The 17168-nt window shown below is 41.8% G+C and overlaps 1 protein-coding gene across 1 annotated transcript in view; it reads right to left on the bottom strand.

The window, feature by feature from the left end:
* LOC148893917 (leucine-rich repeat and fibronectin type-III domain-containing protein 2) overlaps positions 1 to 11764 on the bottom strand; it is a 171763-nt gene extending 159999 nt beyond the window's left edge. The window contains exon 1 of the mRNA XM_089004844.1: positions 10979 to 11764. The gene's annotated coding sequence lies outside the window, so the exon portion shown is untranslated. The remainder of the gene's footprint in view (positions 1 to 10978) is intronic.
* Between the last annotated feature and the right edge of the window lie 5404 nt (positions 11765 to 17168).

Raw genomic sequence — 17168 nt, 5'->3', positions numbered from 1 at the left:
CTCACACAAACAAGACTGAAATGAATATGAAATTGGCATTAGCAATCTACTGAGACTAATCACGCCGATGAAACAACTGCATATTTCGCAGAGGCGCAGGATGAAATCTGATTTGTTATTGCTTACAAAAAGTGAAGGAAACCGGAGAGGAAGCTATTGGGCTTGTCAGAATGTTTGATCTGTACACTGTCTCCTCTTTTTACGGTTGTAAAGCGACAAATTTAAAATATCAGAGAATACCACCGCAACAACCCCCATCCAAAAAATACCACTTTTTACATTTTAATTTAACTAATATGACAGAAAAAAAATGTGCATTGCAGTAAAATTAATGATCTGCAAACACAGCCAATCCAAGTAAACATCCATATACTGTAAGAGCTCTGTCGTGTCGGTAAAACCAATGTGCTATCAGATTTGGGCCCCACTTTATAGTAGTTTTGTCTTTTTCCTATTTGTGATAAATTAGGAGGAAATTAGGTCTGGATATTTAACCCGCTTGCATCAGTGAACACACACACAGCGGCAGCGACAGTTAAGAAAGTCTGGCTTCCTTCTTTTTTTTTTTTTTTGCTGGTGAGCAGCAGGGCCCCAAGGTTAGAAACAAAAAATGCTTTTACTCTAGAGATCGAAAATGAAGAGCTCGTCATGCCACTGTGGTGTGATAAGATTCAGGCTCTGTGGGGGATGTCACGGCTGTGATTTATAGAGGATTTGAAAAGCTTATCTTCTCGGGCCTCTGGGCAAAATGAAGAAGTATTGGGCAAAAACAGACAAATGCTTTGGTGAAAAGCAGTGTAAACAGGGTATGGATCACAGAACTGTGATGACACAATGTTACTTATTATTTTATATTTCGGAAAGTCAGTCATTTTGGTGAAGTCGCACGACACTAGCAGAATGAATTGGAATGTGAGTGGAAAGGCAACATTTTTTTCGTTGGAGAGGAAAATGGCAAGATAATTGATAGGTTAATGTATTCGACTGGGCTTTGTTCATAAATGACCTCACTGTGGGACACAGATGCTAGTTTTTGGAGTGCAAAAACTGTCACAAGTGACAGTGTGTAGATCTCACAAAGTGAGTGTGATTTGATCAATCTAAGTTTAATAACATTGCTGTCACATGACTGCAGCTAGTCAATATACTGTGTATATTAATTCGATATGTAGTGTATGTCAATGTGTACACTATATTTTTTTCATGCAAAAGGGTATACATAGAATAGCAGAAGAAAGTACGGTAAGCAAAAATTACTTGTGTCTTTTGCGTCTATACTGTAGTTCTCTTGAGGTCATGTCACAGGATCTCAATCTTTTTTGAGCATTTTGTACTGAGTTACAGCAGTAATCTTCCCACACAGTCATCCATTAGAAGGGAATCAACAGTGCTGAGCTATCTTCATTTAAAAACAACCGTTTAACGGTGGACTGATGAAGAGCAAAACCTTTAATAATAATTGTGTAATCATTATCAGTTCTCTACATGTCAGCATTTCTTCATGACCAAAATGTCTTGATCTGGTTGGCGACCAACGGGGGGCGCTGTCGGCCCCGCCTACACCTGCACAGGTGCTGGTCGTCCCGATCAGATTGGCGACCAGCGGGTAGCGACGTCAGCCCTGCCTGCAGCCTCGCAGGTGCTGGCCGTTTAATCATTGACATTTAAAAGGACACCCGGCACGACCATCCGGGGCCGGTCCATTCTGTCACGTTTTGCGAGGTGGTGATGGCGGGTTCGGATCCCAAAAAGCAGGCAGGAGGGAGCAGGAGGTTGTTTGACAAATTGTATTAAAATAAAGTCAACAGGAACAAAATGTAAAACATCAAAATCATCTGAATGGAAAAAATACAAAGTAGCAAAAGAAGACCAAAAGTAAAAGTCCGCCAAGGTTAAACAAACACATACACAATGCATGCAGCAACCAAGCAGCAAACAAACAATGAACCGGCACCGGATGGTCGTGCCGGGTGTCCTTTTAAATGTCAATGATTGAACGACCAGCACCTGCGAGGCTGCAGGCAGGGCTGACGTCGCTACCCGCTGGTTCGACAATCTGATCGGGATGACCAGCACCTGTGCAGGCGTAGGCGGGGCCGACAGCGCCCCCCGTTGGTCGCCATCCAGATCATGACACAAAAGACCTCAGTCTTTTGATTGAGGCATGGGACACATCAGGCAAGACCTCCAACCTTATTGTATGATCACTTTAGCATACCTTGAGGTGACTCTGGAAACAATGTAGCCGCTTGACAAGAACACTCTAGTACAATTTGTAATGACTTAAGTCAGTACTTGTTCACACTGGGACTATTGTGGGAATACTGTGCTGGAACTGCTGACTGTGATAAATGAGCCCCTGATTTAACCAAGGGGGTCAACAGTAACAAGAACATGAGAATTCATGTGGAAGAGGAAGATAGGTCGTAGAAAAAAAGCTAAACAACACATCTCAAACCCATTGAATCTGGAAAAGGAAAAAATAAATAAATCATCTCTGGAGTATGGAAGCAATTCGGTCTCTTGTGCTTTGGATTTGAAAGGCATATTCATATTGAGTGGGAAAATGTGTTCTCAAGTTCCACTTCCTGGCCGAGGTCGCATATCTGTGCCCCTGAGGTCATATTGGAAATATTGGGCTTAGAAATGCAGTGTTTTGTGTTTCAAAAGGAAAAGAGACACTGAAAGCAGACATTGCATTTTATTATGATTGCAACAACTGCCTAGCCCTCAAAAATGTCTTGCACACTTTTGAGGGCTACCTTGGAGTCCAGTGAAACCTGTAAAAACTGGGAAGGCCGAAATAAGACACGGCCATGACATGTCTCATAAATGTAAAATATTGTACAGTGGAACCTCAGTTTTCGAACGACTCACAGTCCGAACAAATCGGAGTCCGAACAAAATATTCGAGAAATTCATGCTTCGTAGTTCGAACAACAATCGGTGTTCAAACACCGGTACGACGCGTGATTGCGTACGCGAGAGTGGCTGTGCTGAGCGGCATACGGGTGTATCGCTCTCTCCGTGACCAACTGTTGTCGCTTGCGGAAGTGCTGCGTTTTGCTCTAGCGTTTAATATAGGTGTACGAAGAGTTTTAGCCCCTAATCATGCCTCCAAAGAAAGTAAGTGCTGCTACAAGTGAAAAAAAGAAAAGTAGTGCATACAACTATTGCATTTAAGAAAGAAATAATCGCAAAATATGAAGGAGGTGTGCGAGTGTCTGATCTGCCGAGGAAATACAGCATGGCGAAATCTACGAACAGTACGATATTAAAGGATAAGGAGGCTGTCAAATCTAGTGATGTGGCTGTGGGAGTGAGAGCAAGTGTCATTGGATAGATATTGTAAGAGAAAAGAACATCCTGTAGCCGAGTCATCCGTAGCTGTCACGTTCCGAGCGAGAGTGACGGCAGCTGACTCGTCGGAATGTAGTGGAATGTTTAGGATCGCAAAGCAGGCGGCAGAGACGTACTAACCAAGCAGGATGTTTATTCATAAATAAAAGAAAACACAGGGAGTAAGAAGGCAGAGGGTGATCCGACCCACAATCTACACCAAAAAGCAAATGGCACACAAGGGTGCAAAATTACGCAATCCCGGAAGATGACATACATTTACGTGACGCAGGGAAAATACCTCGGACCGGATACACTCGCGCATCGAAGGAAGAGTCCAGGTACGGTGGCGAGGTCAGTCAATCATCCGGCATTGGCGAGGTGATCGCGAACCGTATAAATGCCCCATGTCCGTGATTAGAGAGATTTTTGAGTTGGTGACGATACCTACCATGACGTCACGGTAGGTATTGACACTGAACGAGAAAGCGACACACAATGCATTTTGGGTACTTTGTTTGGTCTGAAAACTTCGTGTTGATCCATGTTGATGCCGAAATTAGAAGGAAAACACATAAATAACGCGATGGTGAATCGTGTGTTGCACCAAGACTACTATTTGATACGAGCTGACACAAATTCCCAGCAGACAAATCAGCCCATTTCCAACGGAGCTTGGGCACCATCTTCTAAATTTTCTGGGACGCTACATTGGTGTCATTGACGGCTCGAATTGATATGGGACGACTTCTTTCAAAGTCAAAGTCAAAGTCAGCTTTATTGTCAAATATGCTAATATGCATGACATACAGCACAGATGAAATTCTTTAATCGATTGCAAACATTTATGCTTTCCTCTTCAGAACTATTTGAATCATATTCATAACTGGATGAGTAACAAGAAAGCATCTTCTCCGAATCTGAAGCCATTGTGTTGGTTTAATTCTCGAGCATGGCAAGACGTCTTGGTGTGACGTCACAAAAAAGGGGTGTTCATTTTCCGGGTTCATTTTGAAGTATTTTTTGGAGACTTTAAGTCATTTTTATTGGTGCTTTTCATTTGACTTAAAAAATAAACCTGCATGTTTTGGGTATTTTAGATGCTATAAAACGTTTTTCTGATGTCAGTTAGGAAACAAAAAAATTGTGTTGGTTGTCCTTTAAGGCGCGTTTTAAAGCTGGCCAGCGAGGGGGCTTGCCGAATGTTCAGTGGCTGCTCATTCTAGAGAGTGGGACCAGCGTGTGCTATTTTTTCAATGTGGAAACAAGAGAAGGGCACGTTCTTCACGAGAATTGATAGTTGTCTGCTTTTAGTTTCGTATTTATTTGTTGATGTATTTATTCATTATCAGTTTTCCCAATGGTCTGCTTACAATACTTGTGTTAAATGGCAGAGAAATTTTGCTTGGAAAAAGGTTGGCAAAGATGTCATTGTGTTGAGGGTGAGTTCCATAGTTCTATCAGATACTACACATCAAATAAAATGGACATGACACTTAAATACTAAGAACGCAATTTTTAATTAACTTGGAATGTTTTGTTCAATGACATTCTTTTGTGCCAACCGTCCAAGCGTTTTTGGAACATGTTTTATCGCTGTTGTCCCAAATACATTGGTTTTGCTGATGGGTTTTCAAATTTGGGAAAAAGTTCTGTCATATTCACTGTGCTATTCTTACTTCAATATCATGTGGGCTTCTTTAAACGTGGCCTTTGTATGCTCTCATTCCGAGCAACATGCATATTTTGAGGACTACGAAATGCCAGGAGCCTCAGTCTTTTTCATGGAAATGTCTCCCTCTAATGCACAACAATTTGTAGTTGGTGCACAAAGAAATATTCAAGAACACCCTGCGGTAGAGCTCATCAGCTCCTTTCAGCATATTCATGATTTTACAAGAGCTCAAACACACCTAAATGTCTTGACATGCCTTGTTCAACGTGTTATTTCTTTTTTTAATTTTGTTGTGGGTGGCAGAGTATTAGTTGCATTTCCCTGCTTTTGCTCACAAACCAGATTTAAAAAGCCACACTGTTACGGAAACCCAGCATTGATTCATGGCATGTACAGAGAATTATCTTGTATTCAGGTTTGTCTACAGGAGAGCCGAGCAAAAAGGGCCGTCCAGGAAAATGTAAATAGCCCTCATTCGTCTTTGCCCTCGCACAGAATTTCACATGCGAAACAACAACTTTCTCTCATTACCCGAGAACCTTCTTTGCATGTGGAGTCTCTCCCAAAGGTAAAATTGGCCTACTTCAGACAGAATACGCTGCATCCATCTGCCGTACCCGAAAATTGCATTTGCCTGTGATAGCAGGTTATTTCATCTGTCAAAGCAGGCCTATCAATTTCACCGTGCAGCCTCAACAGAGGGCATTAACCCTGATGCGTCATTTTGGCATTAGACATGACCTAGACATGCCAGATAAACATCGGTGACGATTTTGTTTTGACTGTTGGCAATGAGGGACAAAAGACCGCAGTCACAACCCAAACACACTGAATGGGAAGGAATCAAACTCTCTGATGCCTTTCTTCCATAGCAGTTTTACAAGAGAATTGCCTATGAAAGTTACTCAAGCACGCACCCGCCATTGGCAATAGCAAAACCAACTGAAACAACAAGATGCCACCGCTATAATCAGCTTTAAAAGGGACAAAGTTCAAGACAATAATTTCTTGCGAAGGAAAATTGTTCACAAAACAATGCAGACAAATCTAATTATTCCTCAATTCATTCTTCATTAAATCCACCTCAAGCTCAACCCATCATATTGATGTTAGTAAAAATCTATTTCAGTGTATATCAAAATGCGCGGGTGGCCCGGTAGTCGAGTGGTTAGCACACCGGCTTCACAGTGCAGAGGTCGCCGGTTCGCGTCCCGGTCCGGCCTCCCTGTGTGGAGTTTGCATGTTCTCCCCGGACCCGCGTGGGTTTTCTCCGGGTCCTCCGGTTTCCTCCCACACTCCAAAAACATGCATGGCAGGCAGATTGACCACTCCAAATTGTCCCTAGGTGTGACTGTGAGAGTGACTGTTGTATGTCTTTGTGTGCCCTGCGATTGGCTGGCAACCAATTCAGGGTGTCCCCCGCCTCGTGCCCGAAGACAGCCGAGATAGGCTCCAGCAACCCCCGCGACCCTAATGAGGAATAAGCGGTACGGAAAATGAGATGAGAGATGAGATCAAAATGCGCTTGAACTCACCTCAAATGAACGTGGTCCCCATCTGGTGAATAAATATACTGTAGGCGGTAACGTACACATGCACTAATTTAAAACGCTGTAATCAACATGATAAATTGTCCACTGTCGTCACCGCTGGTCCTGAAAATGTAAAAGTTGTCAGCCGCCGGAATTGGAACGATGCTCAAAAGCACACAGAAATATGACTGTATAATTACTGACAAGATCTATTTGCTTGTTTTTTTATGTGTGATCTTCATATTTTTAGTTCTGTTATCAGGCCACTGTCAGTCCACTTTAATGTTCCTTTTTTTTTTTGGGGGGGGGGCATGAAAGTAGCTGCTTTACTGAGAGATGGGCCACCAGTATTTTCACTTCTAAGACTCATAGACATTCTGGCTGCTACTTGCCCCTCTGCGTCTGGGCTCATTTTCATCTGATTATCCAATTAATAATAATAATAATAATAATAATAATAATAATAATAATAATAATAATAATAATAATTGAGGTTCCTTTCACATGTTTGCAGACTACATTGCTCACAAAGTCGAACGCCACAACAACAATGGATGTGTGACATTTTTAATGAAAGCCATTCACATCAAATGAGATCACAGGGGTCCGTTCACTGTATCTGGAGTCTATCAGTAATTCTCAATGAGTTGTGTTGTGATTTGAACAGCATATGTTTCAATTCAACCACCAGGAATGGGAGGGAAGAGACAAAAGCTGCAGATCTATCTGAGGTCCCAAATTTAGATCAGTGATTCGGAGCGGTGAATGAATGGGAAATGAAATCACTGCAAAATAAATAAATACAATAAAATGTCACTGACCCTCGTCTACGGTCTTGCCTCTTGTGGGATGATGTTTTGGATAAACTTGAGATTAAACGGAGAACATGCTGAAAACTAGCATAAGACAAGCATGGTAGGAACAGCACACTGTCTCTCTCATACTGCCCGTGGTGGTGGAGGTGGACCCTAAAAAAGTAGGCAGCAGGATGGGGCACAGTGTATTTGATAAACTGTATCATACAACAAAGTCATCAGAACAAAAAGGTCCAAAGTGGCAAACAAAACCATGATGAAATCATGACTAAAAACAAACAAAACTAGACACGACAAAACAAACCTGACAGGATGTAACAAACAATCACCCAACCCTGAATGGTTGTGCCAGGAGTCCTTTTAATTGCCACTGATTAAAACGACCAACATCTGTGTAGCTGCAGGCGGGGCCCAACAGTGCCACTCGTTGGTCACAAACTGAAACGTGACAGATTAACTAATTAAGAGACTCAAGCATGTGATGGCTCTTTCACATGTGTTCAGATGGTATTCAACGAGATGATGGCCATTTATGTGTGCCTTTGCTTGACACATATCAAAAGACCATGACAACACCCCAAGTGACTCGTGCGACATCTTCCCATTGCTCTTTCCTACCTTGAGCTCTTAAAGGGCCCACTGACTAAGGTGAGTGACTCTTAAATGGATGGTCACCACATAAAATGTAATCTCCTGGCACTTTGAAAAATACAGAAAGTGGTGTGTAATTATTTTTCACTCAGACCAGTTGCCTTGGCAAACATCCGCCTCCATAATTGTACCAGTCTTTGCAAATTTTGAGACATATTTTTAGGACAATCTTCGCACTGCTGTTGTTCTAACGTAAACAGCAGGGTATAGACTGTGTTGACTTTGTGTTGTGGTGACAGTAAATTAAAAAAAGCGAGTACATTTGTATTGTACAATATTGAGGAGGGGTTGCCAAAAGCAATTTAGAGTCAGTTTTCTACAGGTTTTGACTGATTTGGAACAAGGATAAAATACAAAATTGCAACATTTCTCTTAACTTCTTCTTTTCCTTCCGGCTTTTCCCTTCAAGGGGTCGCCACAGCAAATCAGTGTCCTCCATCTTTAGAGGTTTGATCCGCATGTTTGTTTTGGCCTTTGGCCTTTGCCCTTCCTGACACAACCCTCTGTATTTATCCGGGCTTGGGACCGGCACAAGAAGACTTATGTCCCTTTGTGGCTACAGAACAAGTTTAACATCGGGTTTAAATATGAGTATGACAAACAAACAAAACATTTGTCATCGCACTAACTTTGTTATGCATTATATTTTCATTCATGACACAAAATGCGCTGTGGACTAAGCAAAACTGATTTTTCAGGTACTGGCAGATATTTTTACTCCAGATTTTTTTTTCGTTTGTTAATTTGTTTGATGCAGTGGTTCTTAATCTTGTTGGAGTAACCCAACACCACCAGTTTCACATGCTCATTCATTGAACTCTTCTTTCAATGACTGTGCCCAATGACTGCACACTAGATGGACGGGTGAACCTCTGCGGCGGAGGATTCACCGAACCCCTGAGACCGACTCACAGAACCCCTAGGGTTCGATCGAACCCAGTTTAAGAACCACTGGTTTGATGTTTGCAATTACGAGTGGTTAAATGGCTGAAAATCGTCGTGAAAAGTTATTCCATTTGAGTAGCCTTCTTCAACGCAAAGCAATTCTGACAATTTAATGCTCTTAACATTGGTGAAATCAATTCATGATGTGTGATTCAATTTAAATTGTGATTGTGACTAGCTAATTTATCGGACGTTTCGCTTCTTATCCAAGATGCTTCTTCAGCAAACTAAGGTCTTACTGGTAGTTACACGCTGAAACATGTCAGGTAATTAAACAACCTAAAACACCACTAGCTGTAATAAAAGAATCCATTATAAATTAAACTACGTTACAGTATATTTAGTAGGACAAACCCCACACTATATAATAGTGTCTACTTAGCAGACTCGACTGCAGGGGTCTCAAACTCCGGTCCTCGAGGGCAGTAATGCGACATGTTTTCCAAGTCTCCCTGTTGCAAGGCACCCGAGGATGTGTTGTAAGGTGTGTTGCAACAGCGAGACTTGTAAAACATGTAGGATTGTGGCCCTCGAGGACCGGAGTTTGAGACCCCGGCTCTACTGTATATATAAATTAGAGTAACTGTTTTCAGATACTTTTGCCTTCCTCGAAAACAAATACAATGATTCATTCGTTAATTTTCGGGCCGCTTTATCTTCACTAGGGTTGCGGCGTTGCTAGAGCCTAGCCCAGCTGTCTTCGGGGCAGTAGGCGAAGGACACCCTGAACCGGTCGCCTGCCGAGTGCAGCCAAATACAATGACAGGGTGAAATCATAAGGTTTATTTTTATATCCTAGAATGACTATTGTTGTTTTGCACGTGCACGTTGCCTTGCTCAGAAGCGATTGCAAAAGCGTTTCTGTTTTGAAATGACAGAAATTGATGTTTGACTCAAATCATAACGATTACCTTAACTGTGCTGCATGCCAAGTGCTCTCGTCAATGAATCGTTTTGCGACACACACACGCGTACACACGCGCGCACACACGCGCGCGCGCGCACGCACACACACGCGTACACACACACACGGGTTCAAATTGTCTTAATTTGTGGGTGTTTAATGGGTTGCTTTGACAAGAAATCTTAACACTCGATTCAGGGAACGGACTCTTGACAGGGATATTTTTTTTTTGTGTGTGGGGGTGGGGAAGATCAATGCCCCATTGAGGCAGTCAGGTGCCTTCCCACTGCCACTCACACAGTGATATGTGCATGGTTCTGTAAAAGACACAAAAGCTCCAGGCTAGGAGTTGCGATTGCGACCCTTCTGTTTGTAATCTACCAGGTAGAGATTACTGCGGGTAGGGAGGGGAAGTGGGTTCTGTAAACCGCTTCCCATGGAGCTTCGAAGTGACTATCGATCCTACAATCAGGCGCTCGCCTCCGATATAAACGATCGTGCGCGCGCACAGTCTGATATTCCACCGAGACGTTAAGTTTCTCAACATATTAAAGCGTGAGCACATTGGGGGCATACGCAGGCTGTGAAAAGGACATAAATTGAATAGAGTCCAACTGCCATTATATTGGGGGATATTATTTAAAAAACGTTTGGTCTACCCACACCGGCCCTTCTACATTCCTTTTCACGTCCACACGCACAATTTGAAGACACTCAAAGTGTACCCGCAATTAGTGTGCGTCTGTTACGAGCATCATCATATAGATGGAATCCCACGCAGGCTACCTTTTCCCGCATTCAGAATACGGCGAGGACTCCGAAAATAAAAGACCCGCCGGAACACGAGCAGTCTCAACAGTCTCTTCTGGCCTGATCCCATCGCAATCGGGTTACCTATGATAATCTAGGAGCAACCATGAGCCACTTTTCCAACACACCTCCGACACTGCATATTGCGCGCTGTACATCATAAAAATAGATGCATGTATATATTTTTTGAAACTATGAATAGCCCGTTTGTTATAGGATGCATTCCACCCACTCGTTTGCAGCATTATAAACAGATAATGTAACGTGAAATACTGCATGACAGAATCGGACATAATGATCCCCTTACCTTTGAAGATGGATAACAATCCATTACATGTTGCTGAAGGCTCTGTGAACGTGGATTGATTTGACCAGGTTCGGGGCTCCAGCCGCTCCCGTCGTCCATCTACTGAAACCAAGATCCGAAATGCACAACAACCAGCTGCCGATCCGACAGCATATTCGCTTCCTCACTCGAGCTTCTTCTTTGGCGGGGGAGAAAATATCACCGGCAAGATCTCTGATGCTGTGAAAAGCTGCACTCGCTGAGAGCCAAACTGCGACGAAGCATTTCACATCGCATATGTAGTTTCTTCCCCTTGAAGTAAAAATAAGTCGGTTGGATGCGAGGGCTCTGCTCTAATATATCCAAGCCTGATTTCGGAATGTTGCTGCATGGCAATTATTTGTACTCCCCACAGTGTTGTACTGTATACTGCGAGCACACTATGTCCTTGAAACTATTTCCCCATCTTTGTTAAACGTCCATTCGATCCCGAAAGTTGACCAAAATTCATACATTACATCCACCAGACAGAGAAGTTTGTTGTCTTTTGGTGAAGGGACTAGCAACGAGAGATGCCGACGAACCAAGACGGCTGGGACACTGGGAAATTTTCTCAGCATCTGCTGGGAGGATGGGTGCCCAGGGAGGTCAGTTCGCAAGGGAGCGAGCGCATTTTACGCAAACATTTGGAGGGGGAGAGTGCGCAACGGCGTGCGTAAAAGACACGGTTGGGTTGCACGGTCCACAGCCTGCAGTGTCGTGCTGTATGCAGGAGATTAAGGAGCAACCACGGATTAGTGTCTTCTTAGCGGTATTTAGCTTTCACGGGGAACAAAGTAGCCGATCAGGTACAGTAGACTATCTGGTGTTGTAAACGCAACGGTCTTTCAAAACAAAGACACACATTTTTTTCATGTCATAAAGGTTCAACTGCTCATGAGACAGCCACATGGAAGAACTCTCTAAAACTGGACAGAACACGCTGATCCACAAAAAAAATCAATTGAACTGTTGTGTATTTTTTTTAATCTTGTGGTTTTGGTTGTGTTGAACTGCAATGTATCAAAATAAAAACAGTCTACATTGTTTTAGTTGCCTTAGTTTGTGACTAGAGATAAATTATTGGTAATATCTGTCTTTTACCTTTGACCACGTTATTTATACAATTATTTCAATGTTACACTTTAGCATTTATTTCACAGTGCAGAGCTTCACAGTGCAGAGCTACCTCATTAAATTCAAGCTCTGGCCTTCCTGTGTGGAGTTTGCATGCCCTGCTTGTGGCTGGCTCGGTGGGTTTCCACCAGGTACTCGGCTTTCCTCTCCAAAAACATGCATGGCAGGATGATTGAACACTCTAAATTGTCCCTGGTGTGAGCATGGATGGCTGTTTGTGTGTGCTGCGATTGACTGGCAACTGGTTCAGGGTGTCCTCTGCCTCCTGCTCGAAGTGCACTGGGATAGACTCTAGTATGCCCCACAACTTTTATGAGAATAAATCAGTTCAGAAAACAAATGAATGGATGGATGGATGGATGGATGGATGGATGGATGGATGGATGGATGGATGGATGGATACATTTATTTATCATTACTTTTATCAGTGTTTGAAACTCATGACAAAAAGCTACCGGACACCAGGGCAAAACTCTGAAAAGTTGCCTGCCCCATTTTCACAACTTGAAAGACAATAAGACGACTAATCGCAAAAAAAAAAAAAACATTGTTGCAGAGTATTAAGGATTTTTTTTTTATCAAGGATGTACCTACCACAAATGCTGCCTTGCTTAATTTATGGTAAATATCCCTTGCTGAAGATTTTGCACAAGCAAGGTTTGCGCTGCGTTGTCTACAAGCCAAGAATTCATTCATCAAAACCGAAAATGAAAGGCATAAGCTTATAATACAATATGGCGATTGCTCTCTTTCACCAGGTGAGCTCACAGTTAGCATACAGTGTGACTAAATAAGTAATCATGCATCAAACTTCCGCTATCCAAGAACCGAATCGCTAACTCTGGTTAGCTTTCTCATTCGCCTCCGCTGGTGCTCGACTGCTCTGCTCCGTTGGAAATGGGCTTATTTGTCCGCCGGGAATTTGTGTAAACCTACACCTTCTTCATGCATGTTATTGCAATTGGGTGCGACACAACGATTCACCATCGCATTATTTTTGTAGTTTTCCTTCTAATTTCACAATCAAGACTGTGTTTTCAGATGGTAAAAAGTACCCAAAATGCATTGTGTGTCGCTTTCTCGGTCAGGGGCGTACCGAATGTGATGTCAATTCCGGCATCGACATCAACTCAAAAATAAGACTTCATGAGTGAGTCTTAAAACGTAAAATATAGCTATATGCGGTGGAATCTTTGTAAAATGCGCTAAGTCGAAGTCATTTGAAGTGATTTTACAAATTATGGACACAACTTGTCCGGAGGTGTCGGTTGTCCTTTAAGTTGAGTCCCGTGAGGTAAACAAAGCTCCTCTTCTTTTGTATTGACAAATGTGTTGTTGTCAGATCCGTTCAAATGCCCACACAGTCCACAACCCCAGCATTTTCCGCTGATCACTTCCGTCTTTTTCTAACTGCTGTTGTCAGGCCCTCGGTTCTCTTTCCGAAGGACCAGAATGCATTGTGGCACCCCAACCATGGCACTTGTTACATACCCCTACTATTGATACCTTATGATCATGGTGAATAACGAATTGATACACATGACAGTATCATTTTTTTTAAATTTAGATTCCATATGTTTTTGTTCCCTCAAGTGCCCTTTTTTGATTGCACTTGCTCTCGTCATCTGTGTCCCTTGTGTTGAACCAATCGACTCCTTTCGGCACTTTGTGTCTTGTCCACGTGTGTTTGGTGCATCATCCCTCATCCTTTTGCTTGTATTTAGTTCCATGGGTTCTGTCATTCTTAGTTGGATCATTCGAAGTGTATGGGTATCCTTAACGTGCTGCTTTTTTGGATCCTCCAACTGCCATCATGCAAAACATGAATATATATGCCCATCATAATCATCAATGGTTTGTTCCAAAAAGGTCCGCACTTTGAAAAATGTGTACATCGAAAAAGAAACATCCCAACATCCATAAAACGGAGCGCCATAAGGGGTCACTGTGTATGTCTTCCCCTCGATTTAGCATATTTGAAATATTTCTAAGAAATATGCACTGTAGCAAGGGATAATTAAATAAAACAGATAGGAGGTAACAAGTAAGAATACACTAGAAGTTATGTGATAAAAACAAAGTCACATTCAAATCAGCATGGCACCGTACCAAGAACAGGTATTTGCATCCTTCCTAATTTCAGTTTTTTTCCCGTTCTTCTTATTATTTATCACCCAAAAGATTTCATTTCATCAAACAAATTTTACTCTGGTTCAGATACAACTTAACAAAATATGACATACTGTTTCTAAATACCAATGTAATTAATTTTGATACACACACACACACACACACACACACACACACACACACACACACACACACACACACACACACACACACACACACAAAAGCCAAACGTACCTGTCCCTCTGTGAAAAAGTACAGATAAAAATAAACCTCATAATGCTCTATTCAAGACAGTCAACATCATGACAAGACACAGGACAAGGTGCTGGGTGAGGTTGTGATGATGCACAGCTAATCAGCTAATGGGATAAATTCATTCATGCTGTCATTGATTGAGATGCACCAATCACGCGCCTTGTTTGGGTGCATACAATACATATTGATTTATATAGCGCTTTACCAACAGCTGCATGTAAAATATAGTACAGACCATTTACAAAGTATCAGTCATGTGTTGTTTGTTTGTTTGTTTGTTTGTTTGTTTGTTTGTTTGTTTGTTTGTTTGTTTGTTTGTTGTTTGTTGTGGACTGCAAATTTCCCCATTGTGGGACGAATAAAGGTTTTCTGATTCTGATTCTGATTCGGCATGCAGGGAAAGATTGATCACTATGGAACAGTGTGTCTTCCACACTGAGGCTGCCAATATTGGCTGAATTTTTGTTTTTGTATTTTTTTTATTGAATGTGTTTTTAATGAATGCAATATTGTGGAAAACATGAAACACACAGTGATGAGGGATTAATGTACAGTATTATTAAACAAATGGGTCACATATTTTCTAAACAACAATAAATATCACTGCAATGGACAATACAAACATGAGCTCATCGACCACATAATAAAAAGCAATGTAAAAAAATGAATTGGGTGTGTATGATTTTTATTTTAATGGAATGTGTCCTACTGAGTAATATCAGTCACTGCAGTCAGTCGACGTGAGGGTCGGTCACCCTCCGTCTTGCCTTGAACACCGTCTCAGCAGTTGAAAGTCAAGTCAGCACTGAGGTCTCATTTCCCATGGGAGACTTGTTTCAAAATCCATGTCGACAAGCATCCAAAAACAGCTTGTGTTTAACTTACAGGCCCCATACATCCGTTTCACCAAACACGATTGAGGTGGTATCACTCAAAGCAGCCTTAGATGGAGACACAAACTAAATAAATAAATATTGAGTAAAATCTACTGTATGGAGATTCAGTCGGATAAAAGTGTGGTTGTCCAAGCCTCCAGGTTATCTCTCCTTGGGGTAATCACCCCAAGGCTACCCGTGAGATACGTGTACACAATGTTGGACAAAGGCAATGAATGCATGATATGGCCAAGAGTACATTTTCCTCATCAGCTGCGGACATTGTCACCTTGTTATACACTGACTGAAAAGAAGAATGGGTTAGAAGTGTGGCCATTGCTTGCGGTAGCTTTTTTTTTCTGCACTCCAATCAAAGTTCCATCAGCCTTTTTTTGGATGACAAAATGAAAAGAATATCCTGACTGGCGATGTTTATGAATAGAAAATGGGATCACAAGCATCTTTTTTTTATTCTGGAAGCTCCTGCCTTTTCTTATCAGGGCGACAGTTGCAGACATGGCTTGTGTGGCTGTGTTGCCCACTGTGCCATTTATCTGTGTTTGGATCTTCTTTTCAAATACATTTTGAGTAACATTCTGACTGAAAAGAGGACAAATGTACTTGGAAAGGACCCCCACCCTCCACCCCCAGAAGCTTGGGTCTGAAGTGAGCATAAACACCAAGCTGCACTTTTGTGACTTTTATTTGTTGTTCTTTTTTGGTCATAAAATTTTATTTGACGCGAGTCCTTAAACACTCAGCGAACATGACTTTAAAAACCACGATGCAACTGAGCAATTTTGCTGACCATGTCCACCAGGTAATGACCTCCGAGACTTTATATTTTAAAGGCTACTTGAAGATGATAACAGATTTGTGGAGCTCATCTCTAGCGATGGTCTCCTGATCACCAAATCGCCTCAGTAGATTTAAATGGCTACCACTGCTACAATATCAAAATCCCAGTCGAAAAACTTTGAGCTATTGCAGCATGACATTTGTTTAATGAATCTTGGCACGATATGCATACCATTTTTACTCATCTGTATTCCACCACACTAGACACTTTAAGGCCCTCAAGGACTTCTGTACAATAGCACACTTGCTATTTAAATACTGCTACTAGCCACTTGAAAACGGTGCAATGGTTATCTGCACGGGAGTGCCAAGAAATGTTTGTACCGCATCTTACTGATTGAATATATATACAGTAAAGTCTCGTTATATTGATATCGGTTATATCGTTAGTACTGCTTATTACGATACTATTTCTATGAACGCAAGGAGAAAATTTACATGCCGCAGGATCGGATATATCGATAGTCCGGTTATATCGATATTGTTTCAGACTCCCGAGAATATCGATATAACGAGACTTTACTGTATGTATGTATATATATATATATATTCACACTTGATTTATTAAATGATAAAACTTATTTCTGAGAATATGAACATGTACAGAGTATTGGCCAAAAACAATGATCAATTCACCATAAGTCATTATCAGCAAGCAAGATCACGTTTGGATATTCAATGTCACGATCCTGTTGTTGTGCCTCCAGCAGGTGGAACACAATACTTCAGCGCCGATGTCATCATTTAACCATGCATGGAAGGACTGACAAACTGTGTGCAGTTTGTTGAATTATTGTTGACCCTGTTTCTGCTCTTGCTCAAGTTAACATTTTCTAGATCTCCCACTCTGATCAGCTCAGTTCTTGTTTTCATAGATAACGTTTTGGTTTGGATTGAATTTTTCTAATTGGACTCTA

Source organism: Hippocampus bargibanti, linkage group LG09, assembly GCF_051943395.1.
Source record: "Hippocampus bargibanti isolate YZ-2025 linkage group LG09, ASM5194339v1, whole genome shotgun sequence".
Lineage (NCBI taxonomy): Eukaryota > Metazoa > Chordata > Actinopteri > Syngnathiformes > Syngnathidae > Hippocampus > Hippocampus bargibanti.
The sequence above is the reverse complement of the archived record's forward strand: the minus strand, read 5'-3'. Positions and strand labels throughout refer to the sequence as shown.